Consider the following 13736-nt stretch of genomic DNA (forward strand, 5'->3'; position numbering starts at 1 on the left):
ATATGGCCTGATCAGTGTAGAAATAAAAGCGGCCATTTGAAATATTATCCCACCATTGCCTCATTAAAATTTTGGTAGTTAGTGCACTGCAAAGGGAAGGGAGAACTTGGGATGAACTAGTTGGAAGGCCACTGCATGCTAAAGCTTCTACCCCACCAGAGGATTCCCTGGAAGCTGCTACCCCACCAGAGGATGCCCTAGCAGTCGCAACTCTGCCCCATGGCATCGCAAATGCAGAAATTTCCAAAGAACCTTTCCATATGGTTGCCAAGCCATCCAATGTTCCAACTACGAGGGTTTCTAAGGATTCTGCTACTAAATCCCTTCAGAAAAAAGACAAACAAGATGATGATGATGAAGTATAAATATTAGGGAGTAAACCTACCACCAAAAAATTGAGAGGATATAGGAAGCACTCGATAGTGGTGCCAAAATCAAAGCATAAGAGGACAAACAAATGTTGTGTTGCTCCAGTTCTTGAAACCCTCCCCATTGTTACAGAAGAAACAATAGAAGAGCAAGAGAAAGAGAAATATCATCCACATGATGTATTGATGGAAGAAGGAGTCATGGAGAAAGGATGCATGTAACAAGGATTCATGGAACAAGGATTAGGCCACCTTGCTGACACAAAAGAACAAGTTGAGAAGGTTCCCTCTCTTGATTCTGACTATGAGTACATACAAGGAGTAGCTGAATGGTATGGAACAAATGGCCTTGCCTCAATTTCAATTTTGTATGGGGATGATGAGGAGGGCCAAGCAACGGCTCCCCAAGCAACTGCACCACCATAATTGACAAAGAAGCACATTGAAACAGTAAGTGCCCCATCAAACCTTCCTATGTATATTTCATTGTTAAGGAAGAATAGGATTCTCCAGATGAAGAACGGACAACTACAAAAAAAAGTTAAAACCTTAATAGATGAGCTTAGAAACAAAACAAAAAAAGTTTTGAAAGATTAAATTGTTTGGCCCAAGTTGCAGAGTCCCTACCCATTGGTTTCATATATATACCTTCTCAAGGAGTCCAACAAAATATACCCCTTAGAAAAAACCAGAACGGTGACATTTTTGTTGTGCAAATGGAGGAATAGAAACTAGAGATGAAATTATCCAAAGGTGCAACTGTGGAAACAGAGGAACAAGAACCATAGATGAAATTGACAAAAGAAACAACTGTACAAACAGAGGAACAAGAACCAGAGATGAAACTGACAAAAGAAACAACTGTCCAAATAGAGGATCAGGAACCAGAGATGAAATTGACAAAAGAAACAGTTTTCCAAATAGAGGATTAGGAACCAAAGGTGAAACTAACCATAGACACTATTGTTCAAATAGAGAATCAGGAATGAGAGATCAAACTGGCCAAAGGCACTGTTGTGCAAACAAATGATGAGGAACCGAAGGATAAATTATTCTTGTGTATACCATCTTACAAGGGAAAACTAATACCTTTCCATTTGCACGGAAACTTAATTAGTTACTTTTGTGAGACTTGGTAAGAATATATAAACAAAGTTGAAGGAAAACATAAAAAATTAGTGGCTGAGCTGCAAAGCAAGGTGTCCAAGATGGAGAATGATAAGAAACAACTTGGACAGATAATGGATGGTGTGCTTAGTTGCAAGGCTCGTTCAACCAATTACAACGTGTACTTGGAATAAATATTGTTGATGTTTAAAAATATTCTATAATCAACTATAAGCCTTTCCAGGTTGAATACAAAAATAGTTTCATATAAGCATAGAGGGCCTGTACGAATCTAGAAAAGGACTTGCTCTGTGAACTGTGCTGACATAATTTTTTGTTGTCTTATGACAAAAAATGGAATCTTAACCCTTATGTAAGGGATGTACAATTGTTACACAGTATATTTTCACACCTCTTGCACTTCCCTGTGACATACCCATCATGCAGTATGCTCATTCATATATGCAACTCAGATATTCCCTAAGACATTGATTGGAAAATGCTTTGAGCTTCCCCTGAAGGAAATAGCTCTAAAACCCTAATTTGAGAATTATCGCTCTTATGAGACTGAAAACCGTGATGGTCACCTGTTGCATTATAATCGACCTACGATGGCATCGCTCTATTTACTTATATACCACAATGATCCTAAAAAGGCAATTTTCCAAAAGAGGATGAGAAGCTTTGTAATCTAGAAGCTTCCAGAGTGACGAGCTAGAGGTTGTTCGGCGTAGATGAGGTCGAGTTCCCCCAACTTGACCTCTTGGTCTTATCCATATGAGCTACCTCCTAGAGATGAGGACCTACTCCTTTCTTTGGAGAGATCCTAACTCCCTTTCCCAGCCTATATATTCATCCTCTCCCATTCCCAAATGGTTGGTCTATGTCTATTTGCACCCTTATGCTAAGATTGTGCCTATATGCTACTTATTTGGCTTGGAGAAGGAGTGCTTGGAGAGCTTAGCTTGGAATTGGACATTCATTCAAGGAGAGCCTATCAACATCAAGGCTTGGTTGTATGCTTCCCCTTCTTTTCTATTAATATACAACTGCTGGTTCATTTTCCATTGATGTGTATGCTCATGTATGATCTATCTTAACATTCCTTGACCAGTTAAGTAGGTTTCTTTTGAATATGCTATTCGTTTTTGTGTGCCTTGTTGTGTCTTGATCTCTTGTGAAGGTGCATAAAAACTGTGAGCAGTAGGAACATGCCCATGTTGCAAGTGATTCAAGGTCTTCAACAAAGGAGATTAAGATATCATCATAACGAGGTAGGCCATCTTCTTCATTTCTCTTTTCAATTGTAACTTAAGAAAGTGTTGAGTAGATTTTCACGTAGGTTTCTAGTCCCACTCATTGGGCTAGAGGGATTGTCTCTGTCCGCAGAGAGGATTTATCTAGACAACAAAATGGTGACTTCGATGGGGGAGCTATGGCCCTCTCCATCCATTCCTTCAATCTGATCTTTTGACAAGTTAGACCAACCATTGATTTCTCGACTTGTATACATCAATCTGGGTTTATACCATCACTGATTACTTCCTTAGAGTTCTAATTCTGGATTGTTTCTTTGAATCTTTTTATTTTTTTCCCATATTCCTCGTCCATCGCGGTTTTAGCCTTAACAATCGCGATGGCATCACTGTTTTTACCTTTACAGTCGCGAAAAAAAAAAAATCTTCATTATTTGGTTGCGCTGAAATCATCACTACTTTTGCTATACAAAGTAGTGATGATGACCCTGACCATCATGGGTTTGGCTATGCAAAGTAGCGATGATAACCCAATCATCATGGGTTTGGCTATATAAAGTAGCGATGATCCTTGAATATGAAATTTTTTAAGGTTTATTCCTTATAATCCAGTGTATCTTGGCCCTTAAGGTCTTTTCCTATCCTGTATGCTTGGATTTGTCAGTTTTTGTTTGATTGCCTTGATTAATTTGCAAAATTTGTCTCATTGGCTTTGAAGTGAAATCTAATTGGGTTCTAGGGTTTCTAGTTAATTGGTAATCACTTACTGCTTGTTAGTGTCGTTGAGATGTTTGTTTTGCTTATTGATTGAGTTTTGTTTTCTGTGGAAATCATTGAAAACATCGTTTTGCACTTGTTTTAGCTTGTATTTCAAAATTTACTTTTCGTGAAAATGTAGTAGATTAGCTGCATTGAAAAGTTATTTTTTGAGATTCATCATTGAAAATAGATCACATTTTTCGATGATTGAGAGCTAAAAATTGTATTAGGTGCATCAAATAATTCAAAATGGAAAGAAAAGCATAATTCATATAAGTGCATATTTGTTAAGTAAAACCATTTTGCTTTTGAAAATGTTTCATTTAGGATAGTGAAAAGTCAAAATCTTTTTTACTTTTGGTTTTGCATTGGAAGACGAAAGTGAAAGTTAGTGGAAGGCATTTTGCATGATGCATTTTTGTTTGCTACATTATTGATTGAAATTTCTTCCCTTGATTAGTCTAGCTTTCATAGAAACGGAAAGTTTTCCTTTTCTCATATAGTTGCATCTTAGGTGTTCAAGTGACATCGTTCTAAGCCCAAAACTTAAACTTAATTGAAGATAACCTTAAAATTTACCTCAATTAACCTAAGGAACATTTGGAACTTAACGCAAATATCTAGAGGTCTAGGCTAAAGATGTGTTCCGATGTCTTAAAACATAGCATTTGTCATTAACTTTCTGTAGTGTATCTTGGGGGTGAAATCCCGTCCTAGTATGGAAGTATATAGAAGGTTCTCCAGTACTTTCGGGTATATCGGAGGCACTTCAATACGAAAACTATATAGGGACACTCTCAGTGAATGGTTCTGCATTAGGTAGCGCTAACATAGACTTGTGCTCCCCGTACCATCGCGTATATATTGGGAGACCCCATTAGTTTGTTATCCTTTAGACACAGGTAACCAAGTCAGCCGCCTTGTAAATGTGATACACCGAATACAAAATTCGGGGAGATTGGCCAACGTACGTTAAGTCATTGGTTTTAGCTGGGGTGTATATTGCAGTTCACGGATACTTGGTAAACTCTTTTGCCTAGATTACCCCTTTTTTATTTTTATTTTTTTAAATTCTAAAATAAATTAATTGACTACGAAACAACATCCTTCCTGTGGAAATACTCCTTAGTAGATCTTAGGTTGACACCAATGGCAACATTTCCCGAGTCTACCGACCAAGGAAATCCCCCTGATGGGAGTCATAGTCATTTTCCTTCTTTTGGAAATGTTGGTGTTCCTTATATGGCAACCTTGTCCCTTCCTGGATTGACCATTGGTCTGCGAGTTTGGTTGTTTTTGACCTCGGGGGTTTCGAGTGTCCAAACTGCTTTTCAACTGAGTTCTCCTCCACCTGAACATCATCAACTTCATGTTGATCTTAAAGTTTACCCGTCGCCTTCTTCGCCTATTTCTTCGCCCTGTTCTTCCACTTTGCCTGGTGAAATTCTAGATTCTAGCAACCAAGAAGCTAAGAATAAGAAGAAAATGCCAAAGAAGGAGAAGCAAAATATGCATGGGGGCAACCAAATAGCCATTGCTACGGATGCAACTGATGTAGAGAAGTCTTCCAACCATCCCTAGAAAGTAAAATCCATTTGCATGTTATGTAAGGGTGACCACCTTCTTCAGAATTGTCCCAGTATTCCCAAGGTCTTAGAAGTGTGGTCTATAGGTTCACATCAACCTTTGTCATCAGCCTCTAGCGATCATGCTGGTGATAAACCTTGAACTAGTAATAGTAAATCCCATGGAAAAAAGGGAAAAGTGAAATTTCCATGTAAGTTGTGTGAAGGTAATCATCCCATTCACCTTTGTCATTTTATGGATGAATTTTCCAAAGAGTTTGAAAAACTTACAGCTTCTCAACCTCGTCTTCGGGCCGGGTATTGAAAGCTTTCCCCTTATCCTTTACTAGTTGATCAAGCGATTGATCAAAAGCCATCTTTGGTCAACCTCGCTCTCTCTGAAAGTGAGTCCCGTGAGTCCATTCTCGACCAACCATTGGTCGAGAAAACGATAGACTTGACTCCACCTTCAGTTAACCATACCTTTTCGGTAGAGAGTGAACCCCATACCACTCAGGTTCTTCTGGTTTCTTCAGTTTCAAATGGATTAGAGGAAAATCCTCCCTAATCCCAATTTAAATAGGAATGAAAAAAACTACAGATATAACCATAAATAGAAAGATGCAGTTGAAATAATACTTAATTTCATTAATATCAAATACTGAAATATGGTTACAAACAGAATGGAAATAAGAGTAGCTCGGGCGATGGTAGCTTATCTCTGAGAAGAAATGTGGCGGCTACATGCCTCTGAATTGTGTTACAATGAGGCTCAAAGGCCTATTTATTATTGAGAAATAATGGAAAACCATAAACATCCAAAAACCTAACCCTAGGAGATGAAGCACCAAACTATGGGCCCCGTTTGGGTAAATTGGTACATCAACTTCCCAGGGTTGTAACTTTGGCATACGATCTCCATTTGATGTGCACAATACCTTGTTAGAAATACCTATTTGAGGAATACAATTTTGAATTAACAACATCAGCCTATGACCCATGTTGGTCCCATTTTTCCAAAAAAACATCATTTAGGGCCTCAAATGGATCCGGAAGTTCAGGACCCGAAAAACTGCCAAAAATAGTAAATTGTGCTACAAATAAGGAAACTAAAAAACTGAAAGAAACAATGGTGGGGGTCCAAGTGGAATAGGTAGGTGGCCACCAATATCCACCTGGATCATTCCTCCCCCCTTAGGAAGCAATGGTCCCCATTGCGTTGAGTTCCTCCATGAGATGAGGAAACTTCTGCTAAACTTGGTCCCTGGTGAGCCACTTGCCCTAGTGAAGGAGTTGGCCTGCTTTGAAAAATCGATATAGTTGGATCCTTTGCTATCAAGTGTTCTTGATCTACGTGTCCATGATCTGATCAATTGTGGCTTGTTCCATGCAATCTGGATTTAACTCTATAGGTGTGATTTGTTTTGCAATGTTTGATGTGTCTAGCAATGGTGGGAAGTATGGTCGAAGGTGGTCCACATTAAACACTGGGTGCAGGCCAAGGAATGGGGGAATGATGAGCTCAAATGCATTGTCTCCCACAACCTTGGTAATGGTGTAAGGACCATATCAGAGTGGTCTGAGTTTCCAGTAAGCTCTCGTAAGGCGTTCCTTTTGCAAATGCAGCCAAACTTTGTTGTCCACTTGAAACTTGTGTGGCACCCGATGTTGATCATGTCGCTGCTTGTACTTGGAATTTTATTTCTCCATCATGTCGTGGACCTATTGGTGGATGTGTTGGATGTTCTCTATGAAGTTGTTTGCCTTATCGGCCTCGGACTGGACATGAGCTGAATCTGCCTGAGTAGCTGCAAATGGTATGATCACATCAATGGGACATAATGGCTGGAATCCCAAGCCCACCTGAAAAGGGTTATGGTCAGTCGAGTTGTGGAGAGCCCAGCTATAGCTGTGCTAGACATAGGGGAGGTTCTCATCCCATGTGCATGGATGCTTTTATTTGTACATGTGCATAATGTGTATGATCATCCTGTTGACGACCTCCATCTGGCCATCAGTTTGAGGATGGAAAGTGGTGGAATTAGTGAGCATGGTGTCCAACATCAACCAGAGACTGGACCAAAATGTACTGAGGAACCTATTGTCCCAATCTAAGATGATAGACTTTGAGATCCCAAAGTATACCCACACTCATTCAAATAAGAGTTTAGTAGTGGCTTCTATTGTGATATTCTTCTTGTAGGCCGCCATCATGGCCATCTTCAAGAATCTGTCGAAGACCACAAAAAATAGTCGTTGCCATGCTTAGTAGAAGGAAGGCTAAACATGTAATCCATGGAGATGGATTCCCAAGGTTGAATAGGGGTAGGCAACGGAGTATAGAGGTCTTGCTTTGTGATGGTCGGTTTGGCAATGGCACAGGTAGTGCAGGATCTGATGTACTTCCCAACATCCTGTCGAAGGTTCGACCAATAGAAATACTTCTACAATACTGCCACCATTTTCTCGACACTGAAATTCCCAATGGCACAACTGTAGTGTGCTTCCCTAATCATCTTTGCACGCTCGCTTGAAGGAACACAAAGGTGTCCTAGGTGGCATAACAGGGCATCATGGAGGTGAAAATCTGGGACTTGCTGACCCTCCAAGAGCGTCAGGTATGTGTGGCTGAATTTTGGGTCACTTTTGTAGAGAAGTGGCCAATCATAAGTCTCATGCCCACAAGAGTTGAGCATGGTGGTTAACGCCATGATCGGTGATCAGATGAGGCCGTCTGCAACATTATTGGTTTTTCCCTCCTTATACCTAATATTCAAATGGAACTGTTGTAGGTATGTGGACCACTTCTTATGGCGATCATTCTGCAACTTCCCTTGCCTCTATATGAACTACAGGGGCCAGTGGTCTGTGTGGATGACCGCATTTCCTTCCCCAAAATGTAATGCTTCCATTGTCGATAGGTCTACACAATGGAATACATCTCTTTTTCATAAGTGGGATACTTAGGGACTGTGTCTGAAAGTGTCTCACTGTAATATGCCACTAGATTCCCCTATTGAGTAAGGACTTCCCCAATAGCATAGTCAAAGGCATCTGTCTCGATCTCAAATGGCTATTGCAAGTCTAGTAATGTGAGCATTGGTGCAAAGAAGAGACGATGTTTCAACTCTGTGAATTCCTTTGGTTGAGATTCAAACCAAAATATTTTTTCTTTCGCTCCTCCCTTGGTGACTTGACTCAAGGGCCAAGTTATATGAGAGAATCCCAACACGAACCTATGGTAGAAATTGGCAAGACCCAGAAAGTTGCAGAGCTCTGTCAGAGTGGTTGGGGCTAACCAATCCCGAATGACTTGGATCTTGGCTAGGTCCACATGCACCCCCCGTTTATCAATAATGTATCCCGTATACTGAACCTGGGTCATGCCAAAAGTGCCTTTCTCCAAATTGGCACACAGCTTGTGTTGTTGCAGTGTTTGGAGAACCTGTCGGATATGGTGGAGGTGCTCTTCCCAAATCTGGCTGAAGATCAGGATGTCATCCAAGTATACCACTAAAAATGAGCTAGTGAATGGCCGTAAGATGTCATCAATCAGCCTCATGAAGGTTGCAGGAACATTCTTCAACCCAAAAGGCATAACCAACCATTCAAAAAGGCCCTCCTTAGCTTTGAAGGCAATCTTCCACACATCGGAGGGTTTGACTAGTACCTGGTGATATCCGAACTTCAAGTCGATCTTGCTGAAATAACTTTTCCCCCTTGAGTTGGTCCAGAAGGTCATCAATCAGTGGGATCAAGTACCTATTCTAGATAGTGATCTTGTTCAGTGCTTGATAGTCAATATAGAGTCTCAAAGTCCCATCCTCCTTCTGTACCAATAGGATTGGGCTCCCACAGGGTGATGAACTCAGCCGGATGTGACCTTTCTGCAACAACTCCTGAATCTACCTCTTGATTTCATCATTCTCCAAAAAGGAGCATCGATAGATTGGTCCATTAGGAAACTACACACCTGGGTTCAGATTGATGGAGTGTTTGACTTGACAGTGCAGAGGCACCCCTGCGGGGGGGGGGGGGTGAATATTTCCTCGTACTCCTCCACGAACTTGTCCATATGTTATTTTCATTCGAAGGGGCCTTGTCTGGAGGTTGTGGCCACCATATTCTTCTTTCACTGAGGGAATATCATCAGGAAAACAAATTTCACGGTTTTGGAAATGAGCTTACTGCATTTTTTTGCAATAACCAAAGACATGGCAGTAGGCGGTGCTGCCTCTAGTATCTTGTACAAATTATTTCCCAAAGTAACAATAGCGATACACAACATGTTGATTCCACAAGTATGGTTGGCCTAATAATACATCACAAACATTAACGGGAGCAACGTCACATAGTACCTCATCCATGAAGGGCTTGATGTTGTATGGAAGGCGACACTGTTGATTCACGCGAAGATCCCATCCTTGGTGAAGCTACCCGACGGTGTACGATTATAGGTGTGCTGTGGTCAGTAAGCCCAACCGCTTCACAACCTCTGCCAAAATGAGGTTCTTTTGGCTCCCATTGTTGACAATGAACTGTACCCACATCTGGGAGTGGAAGAGGCGCTCCTCCTCCTCCTCTGGATCTTCGAGTTCCTCCTTCTGGATCTTCATGGTGGAAATGGTGGCATTAGGCTCCACATCAATAATCTGCTTCCCTTTATCATTCCCCTTGTCGGGTTTTGACTCAAAGTCAGAACATGCATCTGATTCTGAATCCTTTAGCTCGGCCACCAGTGACTGCTTGGCCCGAAACTCACTTGTGTTGTGAGTGGAGCTCTTATGGAACTCACACCACTTTCCCGTGTCCCTCTTCAGCTTTGTGGTGTTTTTCTTTGCTTTTGGCTTTGGCGGGTTATCCTGGGCTGCCCTGCCTTGGCTCTGTCCTTTGTTCTATGGTTTGGGGCCACCTTTCCCTTGCTTTAGATTCACAGATGGAAAGTCTCGCTTCTTCTATTTAAACTTTTGCTCGATCTTGATGACATATCGTATGTCGTGTCGAGTGAGGAGATGTCTAGGAATTCCATCTTGTCCTGGATGTACTTGTGTAGGAAATCGCGGTACTTGAGTACCAAATGTTTCCCAGAATCCTTGATACCCAACTTTGTGCGAAGGGTATGAAAAACATTGGTAAACTTCGGCACATCTTGGTCCCTTCCATGTCGTAGCGTTGTCCACTTTATGTATTTATCCTCATAGCTCCTGACATGGTAGTATTTCTCCTTGATGGCATCCTAGAATGAGTTCCAAGTGGGTGCGCTTGAAAGCAATGAGGTCATACTTTCATCCTTCTATTCACAGTAGGTTTCCTACCAGCCCTCGATGTGGGGGGTAGCTTTGAGAAGAGAAAAAATAATCTTTTCTCGGTTGGAAAAATCATGAACAAAAAAATATCCTTCTAGCATATTTAACCATTTATCTACGATGTCTACATCTATTTGGCCCTCAAATATGGGAATTTCAAAGTTTACTTATACCTTAAAAGGAGTGGAGCCTCCATAGTGGCTTTTGGATGTGGATGCACTGCCAGTGGGCAACTGTTGAAGGATATGGGCAAAGTTATCCATCATCGTGTTCCTTTGTTTCTCGAGGGCCTCCTTAAGCAATATTTTAATAGGATATCTTGCTCCCTCATCTTTCTTTTCTTCCCCCATGGACAGTCGTCGGGGGTTTGCGAGGATGATCTTGTAAAGGTTCAACTAGATCGAGCCCTAGCTCCTTATATCCCGACCTTGTTGGGGACATGCAAAGAAAAATAGGGAAAGAGCAGACTGCTCTGATACCACTAATCTGGATTTAAACAGGAACACAAAAAATTACAAATATAACCATAAATAAAAATATGCAGTAGAAATAACACTTCATTTCATTAATATCAAATATTGAAATATGCTTACAAACAGAATGGAAATAAGACTAGCTCGGGCGATGGTAGCTTATCTATGAGAAGAGATGTGGCAGTTGCATGCCTCTGAACTGTGTTACAATGAGGCTCAAAGGCCTATTTATTATTGAGAAAAAATGGAACAATTTAAACATCCAAAAACCTAACCCTAGGAGATGAAGCACCAAACTATGGGCCCCGTTTGGGTAAATTGGTACATCAAATTCTCGAGGTTGTAACTTTGGCATACGATCTCTGTTTGATGAGCACAATACCTCGTTAGAAAGATGTATTCGAGGACTACAAATTTTGAATTACGAACATTAGATTATGACCCTTGTGGGTCCCATTTTTCCCAAAAAAAACGTCGTTTAGGGCCTCAAAACGGCTCCGAAGTTCAAGACCCAAAAAACTGCCAAAAATAGTAAATTGTGGTACAAATAAGGAAACTAAAAAACTAAAAGAAAAAATAGTGGGGGTCCAAGTGGAATTGGTGGGTGGCCACCAATATCCACCTGGATTACTCTCGTTCCTGAGTTGCATGAGAGCAGTTTTCCTGTTCCAATGGAGCAAGAGGGCAGCTCTCACGTTCCTACGACACCCCCTTCGAGTAGTTTGGTCACTTCTTTTGATTGGAGGCGACTGGAAGGATATCGCCTTCCATCTTATGTGCCTTTCTAGATTATGGTACAGGCTTACCATATGGCCATACCTAGCATAGTCATAAACGAGGGTGCATCTGTTAGCATTTTGTCCTCAACTGCTTGGCAAGCTTTAGGTTCTCCTCAGCTTGTTCTCGTCACCCAGAATCTGTTAGCTTTTAACAGAGGAACCAGTCAACCGTTAGGGATCCTTCCTAAGTTTCCTATTACTTTGGGAGGAAAGGCTGTCTATATAAACTTGATGGTTATCCAATACCCTTTAGATTTTAATCTACTCCTTGGCCGTGACTATGTTTATGTCATGGGAGCTCTTGTTTCCTCCCTCTTTCGAGTGATGTGTTTCCTGCATGAAGGAAGCATTGTGATCATTGATCAACTTTCATTCATTGGTCCTGAATCAACTCCCCATCAACCATCATTCCAAAATGGTTTTCATATGCAATAAATATCACCCTCTCCACAGTTTAATTACGTGGCCACCTATTCCATTCCCACATCTACGATCTAGTAGGTGATGTAGTACACCATGTACTAGGGGCATTTGAGCTTGATTTTTCCATTGGATCCCTGGACATGTATCCCTTCTAGAGTGTTGTTCTCCTATCTGATGAGAGCCTCTTGGAACCCATGGCCTCTTTTGGTCTGTGAAATAGGGATGGATCCGAGTTCTTTTACTTGCGTCAAGCTCGTTAAAAAATGAAACAAGGTGTCATGGAGCAGAGTTCCTTGTCTTGTGTTAAGTTCCTTAAAAAATGAAACAAGGGATATGAGGATAGTTCTTTTACTATGTCAACCTAATTAAAAATTGAAATATGTTTCCATGAGTAAAGTTATTTTACTTGTGTCAAGCTCGTTAAAAAATGAAACAAGGGATATGAGGATAGTTCTTTTACTATGTCAACCTCGTTAAAAAAATGTAATAGGTGTCATGAGCATGGTTCTTTTCGTGTGTCAAGCTCATCAAAAAAGGAAACAAATCCCCTTCAAATTCGAGTCTTTTATTAGATGTCATAAAATCCCAGTCGAGTCTTTCACTTGATCTCGTAAGTGAACCTTCATTCCATCCACCTGTTAGTAACCAGTAGTCTACTTAGATGAATGAAATGAATCTTGGGCAGCATGTACCTCGAATTGAGTCATTATGCTGGAGGCATCCAAACTTATCTCAAGCATAATTTATCTTTGTTTCAAGCTTGTGTAAAAATGAAAACAAATCCAAGCATGGTTTTTCTCATGTTTTAAGCTTGAGAAAAATGAAACCATCCTCAAGTATACTCAAGCATAGTTTCCCATGTTTCAAGCTTCTATAAAAATGAAACCATTTCCAATATACATCTTGTGATTGCCATTTTTATCAACCTGTTTTTGCTAGATGAGCCTTGGTTGTTTCATTCCATCGTCACCATCTCTTTGGCCAATCATATGCTTTCACTTGGTTGTTTTACCCTTTCCTGAGGAACATCTACGATGAGTGGTCTTATTAGCCAGCCTCTTGACCTTTACATGTTTTGAGCAGTTCCATCATCACCAGAACCAATTGCTATCCTTTTATACCACTCGTTCCTCTAGGAAGAGTCATCTTTCAGCTCTTTTCTGACTCTTGAAATATGAAAATATTGTCGAGTACTTGTCATTTTGAACTCGTTAAATTAAATGAATTGACGTCATCTCAGTATATGTTTACCCCTTTTTTGAGCTAAGATTGACTATTTATGAAAAAGGTACACCTTGGTCGACATGGTCAAGACGTTCTCTCGAATATTGTTTTCTACCTTTTTGGGTTCAAGGGACAAATTACGAAAAGGGACATGATGGATTTTTATTTTTCGTCTCTTTTTCAAACTCTCTAAATATGAAAAAGATACCGAGTTATTCTTACATTGGACTCGTTAAAATTTTACGATGAAAGACTCGTCACCTAGGACTCGTAAAACTTACTAGGATGGATTCATTCGAAGAATGAACTTACATGACAAGCATATGCTATCCCATTCAAGCTTGTGATAAAAATAATTGGGGTACTCACTAGAAATAGTGGGGAAAACGTGAAAGTGAAACATCTCTTGTATAGGCAGCATGTTGCTCTTGAACATGACACTCATCTATTTCTCGTGTCGGGTTTGGGACATCCTC

The sequence above is a fragment of the Pinus tabuliformis genome, chromosome Q, assembly GCF_031772625.1.
Source record: "Pinus tabuliformis cultivar Carrire ecotype Pingquan chromosome Q, CPIR1, whole genome shotgun sequence".
Classification (NCBI taxonomy): Eukaryota; Viridiplantae; Streptophyta; class Pinopsida; order Pinales; family Pinaceae; genus Pinus; species Pinus tabuliformis.